The sequence below is a fragment of the Leguminivora glycinivorella genome, chromosome 13, assembly GCF_023078275.1.
Source record: "Leguminivora glycinivorella isolate SPB_JAAS2020 chromosome 13, LegGlyc_1.1, whole genome shotgun sequence".
Classification (NCBI taxonomy): Eukaryota; Metazoa; Arthropoda; class Insecta; order Lepidoptera; family Tortricidae; genus Leguminivora; species Leguminivora glycinivorella.
In genome coordinates, this window is record NC_062983.1 from 18,719,317 (window position 1) to 18,740,914 (window position 21,598).

Sequence of the window (21,598 nt, forward strand, 5' to 3'; positions counted from 1 at the left end):
TCAGATGAACTATCTTCAAATCTTCGATTCTCTTTTTCTAGGGCCCTGATGAGCCGTGCACCGAGAAACTGGACAACGATGAATTCGGCTGGAAGTGCGCTCCAGGCTCGACTTGCTCCAGCGTTACTGGAAAATGCATAGGTTAGTGGTATCAACATTATCAACAAACAACATCTTAGGTGATAGTGCAGATTACTGCGCCGGACCAAAGTCAAGGTGTGCCGCATCTTATCTTCTTTCTCACACTTACTTATGGCTCACCTTGTCTTTGGGTAACTTTGGTGTGCGTGCATGGCATGACCTTTTTATCACCTTGGCCGCTGTTATTCTGATGGCAACCGTTTGATTGAATATACTTCATAAAGCATTGATTTTAATCGCACACTCAAAAGTATTAATAAATTAAAAGTAAATACCTTTTATCTTTTTTTAGGTCTCGGCAACCCCTACAAGACCGGTCAGCTGCACTTAATAAACCCTTACGACAGATACCCGCTCAGGAATCGACGTGATCTTTCAATTTAAACTGGATGCTGTACTTACCTAAAAATCATAGAACGTAATACATAATTCCCTATATTACAAATTTATGGGAATAAAATGGTTTGTCTTTAAAAATAAGCATCTTATAGGCATACTAATCATTGTGATCTCTAATTGTAACGAAATGATCTCATTATATTACATTTAAATATGAAATATTTAATGTATTAATTACCGTTTTAATAAATTGATATTTACTTTTGATTAAAATGTTTTACTTAAATCCAAAGAAACTAAAATAAGAACTTAAAACATACTACCAACATAACCAGGGGATTAAGGTTTGACAGCATCTCCGCGGGAGATTTAACTATCTTATCTGTGAGCTGCCATTCCTGCCAAGCTACTGTCACTGTCAGTCTGTCACTGTCACTGTCTGTATCTGCCGGTGGTGGCGGTTTTTCGTGCTGCGAATTAATTTCTAAAGTATCGTCAAGAAAATAATTAAATACGTTTTTGTTACTGCGTCCATACTTCTCAGTTGTTACGATTTAAATAATTCTACGTATGTAAGACTTTCTTAGCAGTGTGGTAAGTTTTATTTTGTATTATTCTGCGATGGCTCTTGTTATGTTCATTGTCTTTGTTAGGGGAAGTCCACTCAGTCGAGTACATGTACTGACATTCTACAGTGTATAAAAAAAGCTCTAGCCAGATAAAACATGTTTAGCTATAATTGCATTTGAGTCTGGTTTACCGCGCGGACCGTGTCTTCGGCGCAGTGTAGATTATTCTGCTAATAATACGCGCGATTATTCAGCAATTATTTTAATCATATAAAATACCGTGTAAATATACCATTTGACAGTGCAGTTTTAGCCTACGAATTCAACTACAAGTAGGTTCCCGAATGTCAGAAATTATTAATTGTCCTACCTACCCACAATCTTTGTTGCATTAAAATAACAGTAAAATATTTGTTTCATATGTAATTTATAAAAGTGCAAACAAAGGTTATTTTTTTACAAAGTGCATGCAATATAATTATTATTTGCTCATATTTTACCTTCTACTTAATATTTTATTAATGAAAAATAATCCAAATCTACTTACCTGGTAAGTCACAATAATAAAAAAGTTGTTTGTATTCATACATACAGAATCATAGTCATTTAAAACTTAAGTAATTATTTTCAATACCAAATTTATCACTTTTATCAGACACATATTTAGCAGTGACCAAAATTCTGTTGTTTTATTTTGATGTGAGAATTTATGTAAAATGTATCTTTGACTGAGTATACTCAATGACAAATTGATAGAAACACAGTAAGGAGCCCAATAAAAAAACTCATCATTCCTATTCATTGTTTTCCACATTCAAGTCTATCCTGCTCATTTGGTATACTGGCCCGTCCGACAATACCTCTTGACTACTAGATGCATGGACAACATATTATTTTGATACTCAGAGAGTTATGGCTACATGTTTGTAAGTGTTCCCATGTTTTGCATAGCCGTAGCACTCACAACTTGAGCAATGTTTAGGTCTGGTGTTTGGCAGCTCGAAGTTGTTAATTTAAGGGCCTACTGATACAAGCATTTTCATATTGACAAAAATGTTGTAATGAAAACCAATATTTCAAACCTGGTTAAATGTGGTCTATTGGACAGAAATGTATAATGTTATTGTTTTTAGTTTATTTTAAATTTTAACTCTGTTAATTAAGTCCTTGGTTCTGTAGGGGCGACATTTTCTTAAAACGAAAAAGCCCCCAAATAAAGATTGAAAAAAAAAAAGAAAACCATTATATCTACTATTTTATCCACTTTGATATTATACAGTACTAGAAATATATCAAATAATTACTACAACCAAATGGGCCATTTTTTTCAAAGTTGTCCACCCCGTTTTTGGCTTGTCCCATACTTTTGATATAATATTTAGCGTGTTTAAAGAGTCTAAACTAATGAAGACTATTTTTTATTCGAACCCAAATTTAGTTGACAGTAATTTACAATATTCATTTAAATTTTTATTATAATTATGTATTTGTTAAAAATTATAATGTGATAAAAAATGGGCAATTTTTTGCTGTCCCACGGCAAATATCGTTTTTGTTATGGATTTTATTCTATAACTAATTGTACTAAATATTGATGACGGCATAATTTGAAAAGATTGAGTTATACGCTATTATGTTATAAAATATTTCATGTTAATAAATAAACGTACTATTTAAAATTAAGTATAATTTGCCGAGACGGAATCTGGTAATTGTGGAATTTTCCATTCCGAAACCGCAGAATGACTGTTAAAATTAAAAGAAAGTTCCTAACATTTGGTAGCATTTTATTCAGCTTGGCAAAATTAATTTAAAACTACTCAATACCGCCATCTTGCATTTGCCAGTTGCCGCCAAACACGCATCAAAGTAGCTCGTACTCAGGGGTAACATTTTCTCATTCCACCTCCCGAAACCAAATTTGCGGGTAAATACGTAATATGCAACCTTTTAACATCGATTCCTAAAACAAAGCACTAATATTGAAACCAAATAAGCCAATTAAAAACAAGATCGCCGGAGGTAGCGTTCCGTTACTTCCGATCCGATACTAGATCGTTGGTTTCGTATAGGCGGAAAGAAAAACGTATCGGAATGGAAGTATAAAGCGGTATTCACGTGGTTTTAATGTGATGTTTTAGTTTAATTTGATTGCGGGAAATAAAAGAAAAACGTATGGGATTAAAACTAACTCATCTAAAATATGGTAATCAATCACGGATTACACACTCCGGTTGTTTTAGTCATTACTCGCGATATGCTTTGGAGGTCTTAGGTACCCACGTTCAAGTGTAGACGAGACCTTAGCTTTCATCCGTTACCCATACAGTCAGATCCGTTACTGTCTCATGTTTCAATATAGTTTTATTTGCAAAAATTAAATACAATTTGTTATTAAACTACGTTTCCGTTATTTTATATTGAAATAATAACGTTTAACCTATTGATTACAAGTGATGGCATCCTATAAACTTGTGAAACAGTATAGTAATCTTAAAAATTCTCCTCTATTTTGTACTGAAAGTAACGGAACGGATATATATATGGGTTTAAAAAAATAGTAGTCCGCATTTATGTGAAAATGAAAGTGTAATTTCTTCATTTGTTATTTTAGAATGAATAATAATCATATTGTAAAATTCCCAAACCTTTTATATTTACATTATCTGCGATTAAATTTGGTTGCGGAACGGAACACTCGCTTCCCCTCAACTCAACAAAAACATATTTTTTTCATTAATTACTTAAAAGTCAAGTGAACCTTCTATATTTTATATAAATTTATTTATTAAAGAATCTATAAAAATAGCTTTTAATAAATTTCTATCGGTTTCATTTTCATATCAACTTTTTTCGGGGGGACAACTTTGAATAAAATGGCCCAAATAGTATTTACCAGATGTGAATCATTAGAGTTCATGAGCACTTTCACTTATCTAATTGGAATGTAATTTGTAGGTTTCCATTAGTAAAGGTTTCTTATGTTGCATCTGTGATAAGGCCCTTTTGATTTAAACTTGTTGGATATTCAATATAAATAACCTTCTTGTATATACTTGTAGCTTTCGCAGTCTTCTGTGGTGGAAACTTGGAAAGCCACATTTAATAAGCATTACTTATGTTTAAATAACTATATTTCATCAAAGAAATGTAAAATTTTGCTTTATGAGAAAATTACTTATATTGGTATGTAGGTACATAACTATTATCGAAAAGTGCAAAAGCATCGCAGAGCAGTCTACTCAAGTACTCATAATCTAAATCACGTATCTAAAAAACTAAAATCCAATGTTATAATATACATATTATCTAACATACTCTAAGTAGGATTTTTAAAAATTAAGATAAACTAAATCAGTTCAAAGTGGATAATTTGCAAGGATAAACAATAAACATTTAACTTAAATAATAAACTACTTAGAGATAATGATTACTTTATCAGATACATTTACTATCTAAACTGGTTGGTGATTAATTGATTATTCTATTGATTTACTAATGACTGTGGTTTAAATATTTAACACTCACTTCACCAGCATCAAAATTTGAATAGTGAAGGTGTGGATCGGTGTGGTTGGTTATAAAAATAAAAAAATAAAATAAATAAATAAAGTTTTATTTCAGGCAACACATACAGTTGTACACGCATATCAGTAAAATTTAGATTTTTTAGCCAACAGGAATACTTAATATTAAAATAAAATAAAACTAAACTTAAAAGTTAAACAATTTTAAATAGTTGTACACTATTTCTTGTTCCCGTCTAGGTGCACAGAAAGCCAGTGCCTAAACAAATTACAACTAGTGTTGCGATACACTGATGACAGGATAGTGTTTCGTGAGCAGCGCATCCCTTCCCAGAAGGACGCAATGCGCGCCCGCATCACAGCGAAGAAGTCAGGGGTTCTGGCTTCCGCAAACATGGTGGAGGCACTACAGGAACGCGGCAGCCCCATCAATGTCCGGAATATATTATTATACTGTACACGGATGGCGCTGTACGATTTCCTGCTGTACCTGACCCACAGTTGAAAGAGAGACAATATGCATTAAATAATGTACATTTGACTCCCCTGCTACACCCGGCAAACCTGCGGGCTATCATGTTGCCACGAACAGCCAGGGCTCTTCTCTCTCTTTCCATGTCACTGTCGTCCTTCATGTCATCCGTCAGTATATGGCCAAGATATTTGAACCGCTGCACAATACGCAGCTTCTCTCCATTCAATCGAACTTCCGGTATATTCTCCGGGCCCCTTCCAGCCTTAAAGACCATCAGTTCTGTTTTCGCCACATTATAAATCAGCCCGTGAGAATTTACATAATCCTCACAGACTGACACCAGCTTTCTCAGACCCTTGATGGAGGGGCTGAGCAGCACCATATCGTCAGCGTAGCTGAGACTGTTAATACAGACATCGCCTACGTGACAACCGACTCCAGTGCCCCTCAGCCTCCCCATCAAATCATTGACGTAAAGGTTAAAGAGGTCCGGAGAAGTAAGTCCACCTTGACGTACCCCGCATTCTAATATGTAACTATTAGATGTCGTGTCGCCCCATTTCACATAATTGGTTTGGTTTCCGTACCAGTACTCAAAGACTCTTACCAAGTCCTCAGGTACTCCTGAGCCGCGCATCTTACCCCACAGAATTTCATAATTCACAAGGTCAAACGCACGGCTAAGGTCGAGGAAGCATGCGTAGACCGTTGTGTTATTACTAACATAATGGTCCACAGCATGCTTCAGACTTACGATCGCGGAATCAGTCGAGAGACCGGGACGGAAACCAAACTGCGCGTCGTCTATGCCTAGCGTCTGAAGCAGTCTAGGCTGCAGCAGCCGCTCAAATATCTTGCCCACTACCGTTCCGAGGGAGATTGGCCGGTAGTTAGCCGATGACGACAAATCTCCTGTTCGGTTCTTGACAATCGGGACGACGATAGTACGTATCATGTCGGCAGGAAGATAAGAGTATCGCAAACATAAGTTAAATAAGGTACAAAGTTTCTCATAGATCAAGTCGCCTGAAAAGAGTATGTTGTACCGAACTTCCGCACCCACTCACTTATTTACTTACTTACTTGACTAAACATACTTATAACTAACCGCCCTTTAAAAATACCCCGTAGATTTGGCCTTGTGATCGTCTAATGGTAGTAGAAGGACCCCTCGATATGAACCATAGCAACCCAAACTCTTTAATGCGAAGTAGATACGACTATTGGACTCATATGATTAATTATAACTTAACCCACTAATTAAAACTCAGCATAATTTTGTGAAAATTACGTTAACTTGGACGAATAGGCAAAAGACGTGGAGATTATGTTAACGCTAAATAACGCCTGTGAAAGATGTGCGAGCAAAGTAACATACGAACTTGAATAGGAAAAAACCTATAGGCGCCAGACATTCATAATTTTGGTTTATAAATGGTAAATAATATAAAAAATATTTTAGTAATCATCCACTACGCCCTATTAGTAGTTTCAATTGGGCTCGAAGCTTGCGTTGTGGTTTGAAACTCCTCATCTCAACCAAACTGCTCTGTTGAGAATCCTATGCCAAACCAGAAGGGCTATCTATCTATGAACTAACCCCCCTTTTATTTTGTTTCATTTTCCCTAGCTAAACCCCCCTTTTCCCCGATACTGCTAATAGACCATAACTTCTCGACCCTTTCACTGTTTCAACGATACACCGAGTAAGAAGCTTCCAATTGAAAACCCAAGAAAAGTAAGCTTAATCACTCCTCGGAGTTTTCGGCTTTCCATCAGTGGACGGCGCCCGCATGCCACTGGTCCCTAAACAAACCCAGCTAACACTCAATGATCGCTGTCACATGAAGAATCAGAAATTGCTACCACAATTACAAATTACACTTAGATGAATTAAACAGTAATAACTCAAAGCTTTTTCACACTTTGATAATAAATATGATGTTGAAGTTTCATTATACCAAGAATAAACACACGATATTATTTATAAAATACCTTCTAACACCCAGTAATTTTGTTCACAATGATTTTAGATCTTGAATTTAATTTATTTTTAGTTATTAGATAAGATAGGTTTTTATACAGAACTTTATTTATTTCCCTACCTATCGATGTGTGTGATTCTACCCTACTAGATAGAAAGTTCCCTACTCTAAAACGATAAAAACTCTGTTCGTACTCACCATGGACCCAGAGTTTTAGAACATACGCGGTGTATACCTAAACTGACTACGCTAGAGTTCAGCAGACTAGACTGAAGAAAGCAAACCCTATAAGTCTGTGTATTTATCCCCCCGATGCAGGCGTCCGTGGACAGGGAGGCAATCGGGTAGGATAGTTCCCTATTGTGTATATGATATATACTTATGACAATAAATATACAAGGCTTTCAAATACTGCCGCTTTGAACAAGCATGGATTACTCCAAATGACACATATAATGTCCTTGCTCTCGGCTAACAGCTGGGCATTGAAGAACCAGGGAGGAAGAGATATTTTCATTTTTCTATGTTGGTAAAGAGAAAAATGCCAATTTAACCCTCTGTATTGGTAAAACTACGGACCTCCTTGCATCAATAGTTTAACAGCCGCTAGGTTAATCGATGCAAGGCTAAACAAACTGTCTGTCTGGGCAGCGATCTGGCTTTATAATTAAATATTCTTCACTTAATTTGAACTGATTAGGTATTATTTACTTTAACCATTAAATTTGATTATCACAATAACAATGAAACTTCTGACAAGAAGAACCGAATCGTCAGCGGTTCACTTCACTCACATAAACTCCAACTCAATAGCACAAGACAATAAACCTGCACCACCGAATCGGAATCTACCATCCAAAATTAAGCTCTGAAAAGAACATATGTTCCCCACAAAACCAAACGATAGACGGCATGAATAAAGTAAACACTCACTAACTTTCAATACTTCTAGTAAAACATAACTTAAACTTAGCAGAAATCACTACCCATTAGTACCAGAGCTAAACAACTCTAAGCACTTATCCCAAATGCTGACTTTACGAGAATAAAACATAGATTTTATTCACAATAAAATCAAACACTTAGAAATTTGGGCAGAGGTTCCCCGCTATTTAAAACAATTTACACTTTAGGCCAGAGTCGACTGTCGGTCCCTGATGCTCGAAAAATAATGAATCAAAACAATGCTCCCGGAGCTATTTATAGGACACGAATCTGGACATTTTTTCTGGACACGCACCTGTGAAATTATTTCTAGACATTTTATCTGGACACGCCGATATCCAAAATAAAAAGATCATAAGTGCTTTGTTTACACCCATACGCTCTACGAATTAAAGTCCACGTTTTCTCAGCAAAAGATGCTTCCTATCACAGGTGTTTCCACACCTGACTTAGAGAGAGACAGATATATCATTGTTTATACCTAATTAAACTACTTATTGCATTGCGCAATAGTTGAAATACTTGAAATACACCGTGTTCCATTTAACACTAAAAATATGAAAACCGCCTATTCAGAATCGAGAGCAGAATCGACTGAACCATATCCCGATGGAAGTAATATTTCCATTCAAATCAACATGATTAATCATCTTTTTACAAGTCTATTCCACCGTACCTGCAACACAACAATGTACACATTGCACCGCCAGAGGCTGCTCACCCCTTTCAATATTTAGGGTTGTCAACACTGGCCAGTTTCCTGGGCGAACTCTCCTTCCCGCCACGAGCCCGACGTTGCTTGTCATTCCAATCCTAATGCTTATCATAAGTCACTACAAACCAAACTCGCACCCAATCACAACCCTGCCACTCCCAATATTGGCTCAAACCCGCCCACTACGACTGCGAAATCCACCGTGACAAAGCCTCAAAGTGTTTTACAATGACGCACACAAATAAACAGTTTTATAGTTCATGATGGCAATTAGCAATTATTTTACTAAGTGTAGTGTGAGGTTTTGAGTATTAGCAGATACACGTTGTATAAGGTGTTTTGTTGAACAAGCGCCATCTAACGGAGTTGTTTTACAATCGCTCGCCCGTTCAATAACTTCGCTCGCTATTCGCTATTCATGTACGTCTCTCAGTAGTTCTTAATGTTTAGTATTTGCTGAAAGATGGCGCTAATTTCAATAGACGATAATACGCTGATTATAAAGCTTAATTATTTTTGTGTAATCATTTAATTCATTCTAATTCTGACATAGTTTTATATGAATAAATAGATACAAAGTTACATTTAATCATCAATTTAAACATTTGTTCTTTGCAATGTTTCTTATTTATAGCTAGATGAAGTTGTTTAGTTACAGTTTCACCCCCGATTCAGTTAATTTAATGGATCACAAACGTCATCCATGAAATAAACTTAATCTATTCTATAAATCAGCTTCCTGTACTCAAAGAACCAATACCATGAATGTAAATAAAAAGAAAAATATATACCTATCTCTAGTTTGGTCGAAAATGTCCCTCCCATTTCTAAACATGTAGTGTGTTTTCCAATACTATGCGACTGCCAATGACTCAGTTTTAAAATCAGTCTATCAGAATCTCGACAGTGAACCCTGAGAACCATGATCCCAGCCACTTCTCTCTGCCAGAGATAACAGGTTGTGAATCTGTTAGGTCCTATTAACCCGTTTTTGCTAGCTCATCCCCTGGTCGCGGCGAATTTTCCTTCCATCCACACTGTTGGACCAGAATTATTACCCTCCTGCTAGTAATTTCAATGAGAATCACAAAAACTTCCCATGCAGATACGAAGAAACCTTTTGATCCTTCCTTGTAAGACCAAAGCCTTCAATTTCCATTGTCGAAACTCAAACCAACTTCTCTACTTAACCACTCCCAGCCACATGTTTTGGCGCATGTCTCATACTTGAATAAGATAAATCGACTTAAGGCTTGTTCGAGTGTATTTTTTTTTTTTTTATATATAAACAAACCTTAAATGACAAGCACGTACCTCAATATGGTACAATATCACTTTTGCCGATGCTATAGAATTATTGGAACAAATGACAAAATTATTTGATGATACTAAACTTCACATCTTTGAACTCATAACAGATAAACAATTTGTAATAAGAGCCTCGTTCTCACCAGACGATTATGGCTCTTATATATGTCAGATGTCAAATACATCCCATTCAAGATGAGGTGTGTGGATTTCGTTCGAGTTGTCATACCTTGTGAAGTAGTAACCACAAAATACTACCCTTTAAATGGGTCGAATCCATTGGATTTTAACCTAACCAATAAGAATTTTATGGCTAATGTGTTCCCAGAATCCCTCCCGTTGTATTTTCCCCTGCAAATTCTGACCAACCTAGTTTTGACCACTTTCCAGCCCTGTCTGTCTCTATCAATCCACTCATACCATAAAATAAATTGGAGACATCCTTCTTATCTAACATCCATCAAATCTAGCCATTCACAAACACTCATACACCTGTAAGCATTCATCATCTCTAACTTGTACACATACACACAATCAATCCTCCTCATTCACGCTTTCACACGACTTCTAAAGACAGCCAGAACCTTTAAAAGTAATCAAAATAAATAATAAAATGGAAATAAATTACTACATAATATTTTTAAAAGTTTACCTATCCCATCCTACCCCATTCTACCCTGTCATAAAATAAGAATAATCTAACTTTATGAGATCCTCTATTCATTTCTTTTTTATAATTACTAAACGCAAATCATTCAATTACAAATTTCGAATACCCCGCTGCTGTTATTTCATTAAAACGTTGAAGTACTTTCCGCAATGTGGGATGAAAATCAAATATCGCCAACTGGTTTAAGTCAAATCGCGACGTTCCGCCAGAGTAACTAAAACACTCCAGCCCGCAACACTCTCACGACCAGAGCTACACACATATACAGACACATAAACATATAAAAATAAATGTAAAAGATAGAAGTAAAATATGTCACCAAAAACTCTGTTAATCCCCAGGCAGGACGATTCCTCCACATCTTCCCCTATGCCCGTGCGCAACTGTACCTACATGTACCATGGAAATATGATGAAAACTACATAGTTAATTTAATATGCAAAAAAGGTAATGAAAAACTATAAAAAATGTAATCATTATCTTGCCAAGGTGTAAGTATAGTCCCAAAGAAAAAGTATGAAATATATGAAGGTCCAACTTGGTTAAATACAAAAACACTAATTACAAAAATATCAAATGAATATAGGTATTCCAATACACAAAGAGAATAACATAGTTCCCTACCTACTAATATCTAGACTATTGTCTCTATTTCCCCTTTTTTAAGGCATATATCTAGACTGTTGTCTCTATTTTCCCCTTTTTTTTTTAAGGCATACAAATGAATATCTAAACAATAATTTAATGAAGGATACTTAATATTTATCAAGATCTTGATTTTACGTATTCAACATAATGCCAAAGATAAGCAATAGCAACATGCCTAACTAAATTGTCTCCTATTCGCCAACAAATATCACAAGTCAATACTCGGTCAAATAATATTTAATACACCAAAAGACTGAATTAACATGTATACATACTTAATTATAATTTTTTTTTTTTTCAATAATGTGGAAAAGATTCGAAATACGACATGAAACTGTAAACATGACATGAAACTTTTAAGTAAAGATAAGCGGTATGATTCGAAATTTAAGATACGTGAAATATTTGCTATAAATATATTGTGAAGAGGATAAATTTGGGTCAATATACATACATGCAATCACACCCGCACGTCACAAAAGGGGGTAGGCTGAGCACACGAAACCAGCCCAGTCCCAGTATCACTCCCAGCAAACAATGGACCGAATGAAAAAGAAACTAAAAATGGCAGAGATAGGTTATAAAAAACAACAGATTAATTACATATATATATTCATATCCCGTTGGTGGCAAATAGGCAAACGGTCCGCCCGTGGTCGTATGCGCGTTGCCCACCCGTTAGAAACAATATTATTCAATTATTTATTAGCATAGGAAAACAATACTACTACCTAACATAAGTACATAAGTACCTACTTATAAATTTCTTCAGATGATATCCATAGCCCAAGAAATTGTGTAATCCTTTCCGAAGGTACGCTGTAGATTTTAATGTTACAATAGTAAATCCAGTCATTTATCTTGAATAGGTACAGCTAGCAGCTAAATTATTTTCTTCCCTATTTTTTTTCTTCTTACTTGGCAAGTCCTTATTGTTCAATGATGAATTCTTGAGTAGATAGTTATGATGATGATGATTAGATCCTGTTAGTCCTCAATAGAGGCATAAGGCTCTTAGAAAGAATTTCTAGTGCTTCTGGTTCCAGATAAGTAGGTATTTCAACTTTTTCCTATCTATTCTCTTCTCAGTCGGTGTCATAACTCAGGAAAACATGAATCTCTTCTTGAAGACATGCTGCAAACTTGAACACAATTAAGATAACCGCAGAAGATCCAGTCATTTACTCTTGAACACAGCAAGCAACTTCAAACCAATCAATATTTTCTTCATCTCCAAAGTTGACTAGTCCTTATTTATCCAATCAATGGCAAGTTTTTGAGCAATACCTACTTCCAGTTTTCCAAAAATATCTCTCACTTGAATTGTAACTAATGAAATACCACATTAGTAACATTAACTACTCCCTAAAACTTGTTGTGAAAACCACCTTCCTTCAGTTTTTTAACATAATTTACAAAAAAAAAAAAACACTATCTATTTTTTTTTTTCAAAACAATAAACAAATCAAAGTCGTAACTATAAAAACAAAATATTATAGAATAGGATTTCAAAATAAAAATTACAAAAAGTGAAGCAAAAGTAAGATTCGAACACCCACCCTTGCATGAACCGTCCCATACATTAGTCAACCCCTGTACTAACTGAGCTACGAACGAATTAAGAAACCGGTTGAATTTAGCAATCAAATAACTAACGGACGAAGATATTTTATAAATTCCCAATTATTTTATGTAAAGTTTAAGTTTACTTGAAACATTTTGTTTTACTTAATTCACGAACTTGAAATTATATGTAATGAATACTCTTATCACAAATTAAAACTTTTCTAAGATACAAAACACATTTGAAATCTAAAATAATCAATATTGTTGAAATTTGAAATGTTTTCAGCGCACTATTTCCGTAAAATTGTATGTAATAAGAAGGAATAATATGTAATAGAATGTCATATACAATCAGTTTCTAAAAACCATACCAAATCAATCACTGTTTCGACTAAATACTAGGTAATATTTGTTAGTATTTGTACTCACTTGCTTTGTGCATTTTTCTTGCAGAATTTTAGACACTGAACAGCACTATTCACCATTACACTTCACTGATGCTAAATAATAATTATTTTAAACACTTCCTTCCCACACATAAACTGCATTTTTTTCTTTTGAACAATCGTAAACACAATTTTTGGTTTTAAACAATACGTCGTCACTTTACACACACTTTTGGCTCTCGAGTCGGCGATATAACGCTACCAACCACTTGTACAAATAAAATAAACGCATATTCACTGAATTTGAACTAACTTACATTACTTTCTTTCCACAAAACCGTAATTTATCCAAACTAACCTCAAATTAGCCGGCTCTTGTTTGTTTTGCAAACGTCAAACTACACGAACTTATCGACATTTTTCGTGACTACTAACGTCATCCATATTTTACGATCAAAAGAGTCGAAGTAAAGAATCGTTGTTGCACGCCATCTATGTTAGAAACTCGTAGTTAAAAGGTAGTTTCGATTGCGGAAGTTAAAGATTTCAATCGAAAAGGTAAAATAAGCAAATACTTCTCGAAATTAGGTACTTCTCGTTACGGTATGTCGATTTTAATAAGATTATGACAAAATATGATTTCTAATTTCTACAATGAATAAATATTTAATTTTTCGCCAGATTAATGGGACACAATTTGACTTATGGCAATATCAGATCGGTACTAACTTCCGTTGACTTAAATGTGTTTTAATAATATTTTCTTGGCACGACATTGCTTTTGTTCTTCTTTAAACTCGTCATTAATCGCGTGATCTTCAATTAGAATTACTTAAATAACCGCGTCATTTTTAAATCTGCTTAAACAAATGACAAATCGAAACAGCGCCGACGCCGATCTTCCGTCCATTCATCAGCGTATACGCCATTTTGTCATTTTTGCAAGAAAATGCAAGAGTAGACGAAATAAGAAAATGCAAAGAAATCATTGCCCTAGATACTCGTTGCTCTCAAATGATGCTGACGACAAAGTGATTCTGTTTTATCAAACTAAAAATCCGAATTATAATGTAAATTGTGATCTTCGAAATTGAGGTTATGAAATTGACATAACTCTATTTATAAACAATATGAACGACCGCGTTGGAGGATATGAATGCATTGGAACCTTGACATGTGTTTTACTGTGTTTCTCATCACGATAATAGAAAATCTAGTGCTCAAATTCACAATCTAATGAACATACAGCCATACAAAAGATGTCTTAAAGAGGTATGCCTCCACTGACAAAGTGAATTAAGTTGCCTACTCGAAAAGCAACTTTGCAAGGAAGGTAAGATCCCAGACCTACTTGGAACTTATAGTAACAGACTATCATTTGCACTACTTTCCCCTAAGACCGATTATCTATAAAACCTGTTACTTAAACTTACTCTTTATGCTTCTAAAATAATGGATACTAAGTGAACCTACTTTGCTCTGTTTCAATGAATAATATTTACAAGTTTATTTGTTTTTCAGCAAGTTTACTACCCACTAAAATGTTCTCTTGGTACTTGATGGGATTATGGAATGAAACTGGCAATATTACAATGTGATAAAGATATTCCTGATGGCGATGAATGATGACTAACTTTCAAAGTAAGTACCTAATTTTATACTAAACTTATGCTTAGACCTGACCTTAATATATCACTAATCCTTATTTTAACTGTGTATATCTATATAAGTTTTTTACTCATGTTTGCCGCTCAAGACAGACGGATATCTTCCTAAGAGTAATATTTTCAGCATTAAATATCATATTCTAATCCTGTGAGCTAACATTATTCTACTCTAAACCAGTTAAATTAAATCTAGATAACTTATTTATAACCTAATTAAACACCCAGGTATATTTTAGAAATCAAAGTTACTCAGACAGACTCGGTGAAAAGTTTGGTACATATGGCTTACTCGTATTCCATGAAATTTAATACTTCCTGTGTATTTCTATAAATGTATAGTTGAAATAGTGTTGAAAATGGTGCTAAGATATTCCTTTGAGTGGATACCCAAAACCCAAGTCAAGATGTCTCATTGACTGATCATCAATAGTTCCTCGGAAACTTCATACTAAAAAATTGAAATTCTTAAAAATCTTATAACTATCTAGCCTATTCTTTCTATAATCTAATATCCTACTCTGTTTTGCTTTACAGACTACAAGATGAACCCCATCCACTTCTAGAATGTGAAGAATGCTGCCATATTACCGGCCCATATGATCATCATGACAACTGTCTACCGTTGTCTACCCCGATATAAGGAAAATTACAAATGTGTTGCTAAGCTTAATATTAGGTACCTACATACTTCCTTAGACTAAAACTACTCTTACTTTAGCTTATTCTAGCCATAGATAAGTACATGTATAGCCTACTGTTAGAGAAATAACATAAAAATTGTATGAAAAAGCCCTAAGTCGCAGTATGGCTTACTGTACATGTGTGTATGTACACATCCTATCTTTCTTGTTTGGGCAAAGGTAGAAATGAAGTATTATTGTGAATACTACTTAATAAATGGAACAGGACAAGTTGAAATTATGGAATATTGTCACTTCCTTATTAAATTTCCAAAATAATCTGTCGAATGATTATGGAGATGTTCACCCCCATTCAATTGTTTCCTAGCTATGATAAATAAGACATTAAGTATTTAAATATGAAATATAATGCCCCTAGGACATTACAGCTGTCAATAGGGTAGACTTTCACCCCCATATCTTTAGACCACTAGACATATCTTGTTTACCGCTGATCTACTTGTAACCATTTCCTACTTTGGCAAATTGTACTAATGTTTTGAAATGCCTCACCCCCTGCTATTTAAAATAAGGAACTCATGTATGTACATGACTGATTTTTAGGTATATGGCATCCTACAGATATTGCTAACCTATAGTTGTACTATTGTAAATATTCTATGCCTATACCTACTTATATCTATGCCTACTTAGATAAAACCCACTTAATTTGAAATGTAAAAGGTACCTACAACCAACTAATGCATATTTATCTCTATTTTCAGATGACTAGAAGCAGTTAGTAGAATAAAAAAATGGTTCCTGAGTTTTACAATGGCCGACTAACTTTGATGACTGATGAAGATGACTATGCCAGCAAAAGACAGACAACAGATGTACTTCGAATAGCAATATGACCAAAGCACTACCTTACATTATTAAGACTAGAATATTGAATATATAATAAAAGTTTAAGTTGTAAAATAATAATGTGGATTTCATATTTATGTTTATTTTTAATTAAAGATATGCAAGTGTTTGCTTTTCACTCAACCCTCAACTGCATGAATTAGATGATATTTGTCAAGAGTTTGCACTTCAAGGCATGTCAATATTTTGTGATTGACTATCTGACAAGTATTTAATAAAGAATTAGAGTCCAATAGTCAAAGTCACACGCACTCCGCTTCACGATCAACAAAATGTGAGTGTCCTCGGCAAAGCGTCCCACCTAACGACAACGTGAGACGCCCCACCAAACACACCCACATTATAACTAAAAGAGCTACTGTTTAGTATTGTAATGTATATGAAATATACCTCATATAATTAAAAGAAAACCCTATGGTAATACCTCACATCCTGGTTACGGCCTATCCAAAATTGTACCGAACTTCCGCACCCACTCACTTATTTACTTACTTACTTGACTAAACATACTTATAACTAACCGCCCTTTAAAAATACCCCGTAGATTTGGCCTTGTGATCGTCTAATGGTAGTAGAAGGACCCCTCGATATGAACCATAGCAACCCAAACTCTTTAATGCGAAGTAGATACGACTATTGGACTCATATGATTAATTATAACTTAACCCACTAATTAAAACTCAGCATAATTTTGTGAAAATTACGTTAACTTGGACGAATAGGCAAAAGACGTGGAGATTATGTTAACGCTAAATAACGCCTGTGAAAGATGTGCGAGCAAAGTAACATACGAACTTGAATAGGAAAAAACCTATAGGCGCCAGACATTCATAATTTTGGTTTATAAATGGTAAATAATATAAAAAATATTTTAGTAATCATCCACTACGCCCTATTAGTAGTTTCAATTGGGCTCGAAGCTTGCGTTGTGGTTTGAAACTCCTCATCTCAACCAAACTGCTCTGTTGAGAATCCTATGCCAAACCAGAAGGGCTATCTATCTATGAACTAACCCCCCTTTTATTTTGTTTCATTTTCCCTAGCTAAACCCCCCTTTTCCCCGATACTGCTAATAGACCATAACTTCTCGACCCTTTCACTGTTTCAACGATACACCGAGTAAGAAGCTTCCAATTGAAAACCCAAGAAAAGTAAGCTTAATCACTCCTCGGAGTTTTCGGCTTTCCATCAGTGGACGGCGCCCGCATGCCACTGGTCCCTAAACAAACCCAGCTAACACTCAATGATCGCTGTCACATGAAGAATCAGAAATTGCTACCACAATTACAAATTACACTTAGATGAATTAAACAGTAATAACTCAAAGCTTTTTCACACTTTGATAATAAATATGATGTTGAAGTTTCATTATACCAAGAATAAACACACGATATTATTTATAAAATACCTTCTAACACCCAGTAATTTTGTTCACAATGATTTTAGATCTTGAATTTAATTTATTTTTAGTTATTAGATAAGATAGGTTTTTATACAGAACTTTATTTATTTCCCTACCTATCGATGTGTGTGATTCTACCCTACTAGATAGAAAGTTCCCTACTCTAAAACGATAAAAACTCTGTTCGTACTCACCATGGACCCAGAGTTTTAGAACATACGCGGTGTATACCTAAACTGACTACGCTAGAGTTCAGCAGACTAGACTGAAGAAAGCAAACCCTATAAGTCTGTGTATTTATCCCCCCCCGATGCAGGCGTCCGTGGACAGGGAGGCAATCGGGTAGGATAGTTCCCTATTGTGTATATGATATATACTTATGACAATAAATATACAAGGCTTTCAAATACTGCCGCTTTGAACAAGCATGGATTACTCCAAATGACACATATAATGTCCTTGCTCTCGGCTAACAGCTGGGCATTGAAGAACCAGGGAGGAAGAGATATTTTCATTTTTCTATGTTGGTAAAGAGAAAAATGCCAATTTAACCCTCTGTATTGGTAAAACTACGGACCTCCTTGCATCAATAGTTTAACAGCCGCTAGGTTAATCGATGCAAGGCTAAACAAACTGTCTGTCTGGGCAGCGATCTGGCTTTATAATTAAATATTCTTCACTTAATTTGAACTGATTAGGTATTATTTACTTTAACCATTAAATTTGATTATCACAATAACAATGAAACTTCTGACAAGAAGAACCGAATCGTCAGCGGTTCACTTCACTCACATAAACTCCAACTCAATAGCACAAGACAATAAACCTGCACCACCGAATCGGAATCTACCATCCAAAATTAAGCTCTGAAAAGAACATATGTTCCCCACAAAACCAAACGATAGACGGCATGAATAAAGTAAACACTCACTAACTTTCAATACTTCTAGTAAAACATAACTTAAACTTAGCAGAAATCACTACCCATTAGTACCAGAGCTAAACAACTCTAAGCACTTATCCCAAATGCTGACTTTACGAGAATAAAACATAGATTTTATTCACAATAAAATCAAACACTTAGAAATTTGGGCAGAGGTTCCCCGCTATTTAAAACAATTTACACTTTAGGCCAGAGTCGACTGTCGGTCCCTGATGCTCGAAAAATAATGAATCAAAACAATGCTCCCGGAGCTATTTATAGGACACGAATCTGGACATTTTTTCTGGACACGCACCTGTGAAATTATTTCTAGACATTTTATCTGGACACGCCGATATCCAAAATAAAAAGATCATAAGTGCTTTGTTTACACCCATACGCTCTACGAATTAAAGTCCACGTTTTCTCAGCAAAAGATGCTTCCTATCACAGGTGTTTCCACACCTGACTTAGAGAGAGACAGATATATCATTGTTTATACCTAATTAAACTACTTATTGCATTGCGCAATAGTTGAAATACTTGAAATACACCGTGTTCCATTTAACACTAAAAATATGAAAACCGCCTATTCAGAATCGAGAGCAGAATCGACTGAACCATATCCCGATGGAAGTAATATTTCCATTCAAATCAACATGATTAATCATCTTTTTACAAGTCTATTCCACCGTACCTGCAACACAACAATGTACACATTGCACCGCCAGAGGCTGCTCACCCCTTTCAATATTTAGGGTTGTCAACACTGGCCAGTTTCCTGGGCGAACTCTCCTTCCCGCCACGAGCCCGACGTTGCTTGTCATTCCAATCCTAATGCTTATCATAAGTCACTACAAACCAAACTCGCACCCAATCACAACCCTGCCACTCCCAATATTGGCTCAAACCCGCCCACTACGACTGCGAAATCCACCGTGACAAAGCCTCAAAGTGTTTTACAATGACGCACACAAATAAACAGTTTTATAGTTCATGATGGCAATTAGCAATTATTTTACTAAGTGTAGTGTGAGGTTTTGAGTATTAGCAGATACACGTTGTATAAGGTGTTTTGTTGAACAAGCGCCATCTAACGGAGTTGTTTTACAATCGCTCGCCCGTTCAATAACTTCGCTCGCTATTCGCTATTCATGTACGTCTCTCAGTAGTTCTTAATGTTTAGTATTTGCTGAAAGATGGCGCTAATTTCAATAGACGATAATACGCTGATTATAAAGCTTAATTATTTTTGTGTAATCATTTAATTCATTCTAATTCTGACATAGTTTTATATGAATAAATAGATACAAAGTTACATTTAATCATCAATTTAAACATTTGTTCTTTGCAATGTTTCTTATTTATAGCTAGATGAAGTTGTTTAGTTACAATGTGCTCAAGGCTAAGGTCATCATGGCCTGGTGATTTGCCTCTCTTCATGCTTTTAACCACTTTTGCGACGTCTGCAGCAGAGAAGCGAAGAGGCTGCTGTGGTTGAGCAGTAACGGATCCACGTCGCGCGTCGTTAAGCACAAACGGCGGCACTGATCTAGGAGAAACCCTGAACCTCTGTCTAAAAATATCGGCTATCTGCGCCTGCTGCTGGACGCCGTCCACGCTCACTGGTAATTGCGGTCTAAAATTGTGGTTTTTAATTTCATTTCAAAATTTTGCAAAGTTTTTATTTTTCCTGGACTCGGCTAAGATATCTAATTTAACTTTTTCTTCGTTTTTTTGGCACCATCTTAATTTACTTTTAAAGATTCTACGACTAGCACACATGTTTTCAAACAATGGACCCGTGGACGGTTTACCTGCAGCAAGCCAACAGTTAAAATGTATTCTAAAAACACTGTGACTCTCTTTAATATCAAAATTCCATCCCGTTACATATTTTTTTTCGAATGTCTTTTGGTCGGACGAGAACATTTCGTTTTCTTGTTATTGAATTCATTATTATATTTATTTAAGAAATGCATTAGCGAAATTTTGTTTGTTTTTAAACTCTAGCCTTGTCCTGCCCAATGTGCTTAATACAGGACATATTCCATTGTTTGCCAGTTATCAATTATAAGCTTGGGATAGGCTAGGTTCAGATCGAAATTATTCTTTTTTGTACTTAAAACGTAATACACAGAAAAATATACTCTATTATTTTACTCAATTTGGTTTAAATCTCAATCACAATTATTAAATTTTATTTGCCTAACACACAGTGTTTTTCTAAGACATTGATAAGTCTTATGTGGATAGGAAAATCTCTAGGTAGACTTCTTTTGAATGAATATAAAATAGCAGCAGTAAGCAAACCAATAATACATATTTTATGTGTAATGCATACATATTGCTTTTTCTAACTTACTGCACTCAGCTGGTTTATGTTGATAAGTTGAATAAGTGGTCCCAGTTAGGAAAATACGTTAAAGATAAAATATCCGGTACTGTTATCAGTAGTGTCGTTACTCATCATAATAGTTATGTCTAAAGCATAACTTAGTCATGACTCAGTTAAGTTGTAACAGGTTTAAGTTAAATAGTAATACTGTGTTACACAATGGCTTACTGAAGCCGCCAAGCCATTTTAACAATTGAATTTTATACCCTTTTTTTAATACCACGTAGGTGGCAAACAGGCATGCGGTCCGCCTGATGGAAAGCGGTCACCGTAACCTATGGACGCCTTCAACTCAAGGGGTATCACATGCGCGTTTCCGACCCATTAGATACCTATGAAATTATTAAAAGTTATCAAGCAATAGTAGTTAATTAAGTTAATTTCA

The 21,598-nt window shown here is 35.2% G+C and overlaps 1 protein-coding gene across 2 annotated transcripts in view; it reads left to right on the top strand.

Moving 5' to 3' along the window:
* Positions 1 to 920: 920 nt before the first annotated feature.
* LOC125232499 (putative helicase mov-10-B.1) overlaps positions 921 to 21,598 on the top strand; it is a 40,138-nt gene continuing 19,460 nt past the window's right edge. The window contains exon 1 of one of the 2 annotated variants that reach the window (XM_048138189.1): positions 921 to 1,074. The gene's annotated coding sequence lies outside the window, so the exon portion shown is untranslated. Of the gene's footprint in view, positions 1,075 to 1,224; positions 1,382 to 21,598 lie in introns of those variants that run through there. The other variant, XM_048138190.1, reaches the window with a different exon arrangement.